We start from the raw sequence: 6,541 nt of genomic DNA on the forward strand, positions 1-6,541 counted from the left end.
AGCCGCATTTCCTTTTCCCCTAGCTTGTAAAGTATACCACAAATGCTTAGTAGTTGTGCAATAAACAAATTGACAATAAATGTCTTTATCTAGCACTTGAGTGAGAATGGCAAAATCTTTCTTTTCCAAATCATAAGCCTTTTTCACTTGTTCAGTTAAATTTGCTAATGTCCCGACGCTCGATCCAGATTCTTCAAGTGCTTTGTTGTACGGAGTCGTAAAACACGTCCAAAGTTCGGTATTCTGACCGAGCACATATGTGTGAAATCTAACTTTCCATCGAGGATAGTCATTAATATGGTTTAGCTTAGGTGGACGATTATTACTTCCAGATTCACTTTCGCTAATTAAGAGATTCTGAATGCTTTGATGTCACACCCGTAATTTCCACATGCGAAGTACTACCACGAGGCGTGTGACTGACTAGGATCAAGCCACCAATCATATTGAACAATCATAAAAATAAAACAGTTTTATCAAAACCAATACGATTAGTGATTAATAAAGTCCATGTCCAAAGTCTTAAGTTTTAAAGCAACGTTTAAAGATAACAGCGGAAGCATAAGTTAAACAGTTCAAATAAAAGTTTAAAGTCCATAGTTGTTATAGAAAGACCCAACACGGGTTAATGCGTCCACTACACTCCCAAGCTACAAGCTCCTGCTATCACTGAGTACCTGCAAAGCATGCAGTAGAGTATCAACATAAAGTTGGCGAGTTCACGAGTTGTCGAGTTTTAATTCCATAAATCTATCTTTGTGTTAAGTTACTCATTTATATCATGCCATGGGGAGCTACCCCATATGTAAGATACTAAACTGCGTAATACCGAATACTTTGCGACCTCATGTTTCATTGTTGCCCCGTTTGTCAATGTCTATCATCATTGACGGTTTGCCAAGGTCTATTAGTTCACGACCGATCCTCTCTTGGCACGGTGTGAGGTTGGTGAAACCTAAATAGCGCTATCAACTAATAACCCGTTCGACAGGCCCTGGCGACTAATCTGTATAGAAAGTAGGGACTTCGTGATAGAGTTTCGTTTAGTACACTAGTTGCATCTAATATAAATAGTAATTAACCGTATTCCAAACAAGGAATAGTAAGTAATCCCAAACCAGGGAAAGTGTTGTTTGTACCGTTCAAGCAATCCCAAACCAGGGAAAGTGTTTTTCGTTCCGTTTCCCAACCACCGGGAATGCATGCTTTTAGAAAAGTGTGTGAACTCACCTTAGTTTGCTCGACAGGTAATATACTTGTTAAAACGACTTTGGTCAATCATGTCCTATTATGGTTATCGAATTTAATCAGATTCATATGCGTGTACTCACATATTTATGCATTTAATTCTAGCAAGTAAACCACATCATCATGGCATTCATATAACAACCCAACAAATGAATCAGCATACAATCAGTCTACAATGTGCGGCCCAATTAATTTATGTCCCAATACCAGTGTGCGGTCCGAATATCATGCAGTCCAAGAAATACGAGTGTGCGACATAACAGGGAGTGTGCTGTCCAATGTGCAGTCCAGTTAACAAGTCAGTCCATTAAAGGTTTGCAGCCCAAATGAGTTAGTTGGCCCAAAAGGGGAGTGTGCGGCCCATTGTCTAGTGTGTGGTCACTAGGCAGTGTCCGGTCATGCATTGAGTGACTTGTACTTTATGCATCAGTAGATGTACAACAGGAATGTGCGAACAACCAATGTGCGATGTGCAGTATCCTGTTGTACGTTGTGCTTCCCAGATGGTACACCTAACCAGTGTGCGACTAAGCATCATTGAACTGTACGGGGTGCATCTACACTTGTACTACTCAGAGTGTGCGACCTCTTTGAGTGTGCGGTGTGCTTAAACCCCTGTGTATGATGTGCTTGGCAGGTTGTACCTTCTAGCTAGTGTGCGATGTCATTTTAAAACATATCATGTCACAGTTTTTACGATCAAAACAAATAAGACAAAACGGGTATTCTCATTCAAGGCAAACAATCAGGAGTCATTCAAATTTATCAAATCGAATGAATATGAGGTATAGATTCAAATGTCTCTCCTATCAAATCAACCATCATCCAATCATGCACAAAACTATTCCTCAAAACAGATTCTTGTTTTCTGTTAAATCAATTCATTTTCATAACATCATGTTGTCTAACACTATAGTGAACAGATCTCATTCAGTCAACAATAATCATTCCTATTTCACATAATCAGATTCTATAGTATACGAGGATCATCCATCATCAAACATAGTTAACTATTAGATCAAAAGGTTTAAACTTTTACAACATCTATATTCATCAAAGTTCCTCTTTTTAATATATCATCATTCAACATCCGTTTATTTATGAGCCCTCGATTCTTATCTCGTCCTTAAACATTTTATTATATATTAGACACAAGATCAGATTTTTCATAACATACAAACAAGAAATCAAATTGTCAACAACAATGGCATGTAGGACATCAACTAACCTAGAAGTTATAGTGCAAGATTGTGCAAATAAAAGAAAAGGATGATGCTTTGAAGAGAAAAGAATGGGATGTTACTGATTCTTCAAGATTGCTGTCGTCAATCTTCAATAAAGGAAGGAGGTGTTGATGTGTTTTAGGGTTTTCTTAGAGAGAGAAAGTGGATGAGGAAAGAGAGGGAATGTTTTGTTGCAAAAAGGGAGGTGCAGCCGTCACACTAAATGTCCAATCATTCTAGGGTTTTGCACCCCATGATCTTTTATACACGGCTGGGGATTTCCGCACACTCCCACCGCCTTTGAGTGTGCGGTCCAACAAAATGGGTTGTGGGCTATGTGTGTGGGCATGAGTAGGTGTGCGGTGCAGCCCAGTTCAAGATGTTAGAGTGGAGTGCGGCTAGAGGTGGGGTGTACGGGTGATGGAGTTGTGTGATCGAGTTCCAACAACAAATAAATAATTTAACTAACTCAAAATCACATAATACATGTATATAATACATATCAAACCAATTAACCATTTCAGATAAATCTAACAATAATTTTAGTTCAGTAATAGAACATGCGGGAAGCCCGAAGTGTCACATTTGATTTTAGTTTGCAACAAATGTCGACTGCTTAGCCGATATCATTGCGGATGCGGATGGAGATGGCATGAGCGATTTAACCCATGATGTTGCGGAATTTAGTGAAGATGTTGTACCGCTCGATGTGTCGTTGACACTCCAATCCCATGGATTAGAAAACATATTGATATATACTAAGATGGTAAAAATAACTATTGCAAATATGAAAGTTAACCGAGTGAAAAATACTTATTGTTGCAGCAGAATTGATAACCTTCACGTTAACACGAACCACTTTGAGACAACACGAAGCTAAATGAAGAACCTATGTCACACGAAATAGAGATCTTGAAGCCGAAACATTGTGACTGACACGAAGCTGTTTGGGCCTAAACAAGTCTAGGCTGAAACACTTTTGTACGCGAAATATAGTTGGGTCGAAACACCTTTATATTTTTAAAAGAATAGTTGACATGAAATGAAGATGCAATAGTGGACATGAAGAATAGTTGGGCCGAAACACCTTTTGTTTCCACAAAACAGATAAGCCACGAAATATACCTTGGGCCGAAATACACTTTGGGCCGAAATAGTCTGTTTAACACGCGAAATAGATGATCTTTACGCGAAATAACTGTTTCTCATGAAATACTGTTTGCCACGAACCATACGAATATATATGTGTTTCGTGACCAACTATTTCGTGTTGTATATAAACACTTCCTACAATCTATGTTTCATGTGTTGCATGTCTATAACCATGTTTATGTGTTTCATGCAATTCAAACAATATGTTTTGTGTGAACATGTTTGTTTTGATGTCTTGAATAATGATGACATCATCATCATGATGTCATGATGATGATGTCTTTCTCGCACGTGTCATACCATCGTTACTTCCATCTTGTACGCTGAGTCGAACCGACGGAGGAACGCCTTCGACTTCGGTTGTGTCTTGAACGGTCTCGAACGTCACTAGAGACATCCACACTAAGTGCATCAACAGTTAACATTATTGAATTACATTTATCCCATTGCCTTGACAGAGCATTGTTGTTTTCAGATTTAACACAGCTTTTATCTATAAAACCCAATTTATTTTTAACTTGTAAAGCTAGTTGCATAGCATTAGACCAAATTATGTAGTTTCAGACCCTTTTAGTTTAATAGAAACAATTGTCAAGTTGCTTGAATCAGACGGATGCAAGTACAAGGGATCACTTGCATCAAATTTACTCACAAATGCCTCAGGTGGTGAATCACTAGGACCTGGACCACCACCTGTGACAATATGACCATCTACCATTATTGATTAACAACAGTTAACACAAATAATCACCAAGAAACAACAATCACTTTATCACACCAAAGAATAGATCAGAAAACACAACTAGGGGAAATCAAGATAGAGGGTCAGATCAGTGATTCATCACTCATAGGTGCCACCACAAACCTTGTCAAGAGAGCCACAGACCCTATGCAACCACAAATCAATGAATATCACAAGAATAATAACAAACAAAGCAATTACACAGGTAAGATGCACAACAAGAACCACCAATAACGCAACATAGAGACTCGATCACACCAGTCTGACTAACCCGACAACAGCAATGCCTAGACTCACAATGCAATGGAAACAAAAAAAATAAAGAAAGGGAAACAAGGAACGATCTCACCAAGAGCGTATAACTCCAAGTGTATCAGGTTATAGCCTTCACTTAGGGCTAACACTGACAAGAAAACCAGCAATAGGTTGGTTTTCCTTGTAACCTTGTAGGGTTATAAAGACCAACACTGATCTTCACACACAGAGAACAACTTCAAGATATCTTCAGCCCCAAATTAGGGTTTCACAATAGCCAAACCCTTTTCTCCTTTCATAGAACCAAGAATCCTACTGTGGTCAGCAAATCAGAAATCCACCAAGACCTTTCTAGATCTACAACTAGTCAACCATATCTGAAACAAATCTGACCCTAGAATACCAGCGGAATAGAAGAAACCTAAGAGCTCACTGAATGAGCTCTAATACCATGTCAATAAAACGATATCAAAGACTGTAATCAATAAACCCCAAACCAAAGCGTTTATTACCCAAAACTCTTCTGAGATTACAGAAAATACAACCAGAAATCAGAGATAATATAGCCAACAACTCTCAACTCTCAACTATAATGTTCATCGATACGATGACCACCACTAACACTCACAAGATCGCACACCTAAACACTGATTCAAGGTGAATCAGAGCTAAAATACATAAACCCTAACTGAAGCTTCTAGAAAGAGAAACGAGAGAACAGTTGTGAAAAAAAATATATCTCTGAATGAATTGATAACCAAAGACACAAGCTATATATATATAAAGCCCAACTAGGGCAACAAGTTGGTTATAACAAACTTGACTTCTTGACTTCCAGGAGTTACATGCATCCAATTATAGGCCCAACAGACTTCTTAACTTCTAGCAGCTACACACATCTAACTTTAAGCCCAACATCTTTAAGCCCAAGTCTCCATATGCAACAGCAGCCCATTACGATCACATGCGCATTATAACAAACATATTAAAAACTAAAGACTTAAAAATTAAGATTTAAAAATAAGTAATAACCTGATATTAAACTAACTTATTATTTTAACAATTATCCTCGGTTCCAAATTATTGATCCAAGATTTGCTAATCATGATTTGCATAATTATTTAAGCCATGAAACTTTTCACAAAATGAAATGAAATTAGACTACATATTTCACTAAATTTAAAATTTACATGTAACTGTTTATATTAATTCATGTTGATCTAATTTTTTTAAGCTAGTGCTCGTCGTTTTGTAACAGAAACCTTTGGGCTCACGTTTTGAATTTGAGTAGTCTTTTTCTTAACGGTGAATGTTACTATACTCTAGTCTTAAAATAACATCAATACAATCCTAATTTACTCTATGCCACAAATCAAACTTTGATCTTCTCCTTATGATCGGGGAAAGCCTCTTTGAATATTGTCTAAAAATTATATGTAGGGCTTACAACTAGGTGGTAATTTGTTTACTCTAGAAATTGAATTTGTTACTGGTACTTGAAGGGGTATAAATTGTTATAGATTAATAAATAATTAAAAATAATAAACATGCTCTATATATAGCGACATCATGTCGTCGCTATAGATTAACTTTTCTTATTTTCTTTATATATTGTATGCGTATGTACGTATGTGTATTCATATGAATTTACAAACGTTGTATGTATGTAAGTGTGTGCATGTGTATATGTATGTGTATGCATATGTGTACGTATGCGTGTACTTGTATGTGTTAGTGTATGTGTATGTATGTGTATGTATGTGTCTGTGTATGTGTTAGTGTGTGTGTGTGTGTATGTATGTATGTATGTATGTATGTATGTATGTATGTATGTATGTATGTATGTATGTATGTATGTATGTATGTATGTATGTATGTATGTATGTATGTATGTATGTATGTATGTATGTATGTATGTATG

The sequence above is a fragment of the Helianthus annuus genome, chromosome 8 (assembly GCF_002127325.2).
Source record: "Helianthus annuus cultivar XRQ/B chromosome 8, HanXRQr2.0-SUNRISE, whole genome shotgun sequence".
Taxonomy (NCBI): domain Eukaryota; kingdom Viridiplantae; phylum Streptophyta; class Magnoliopsida; order Asterales; family Asteraceae; genus Helianthus; species Helianthus annuus.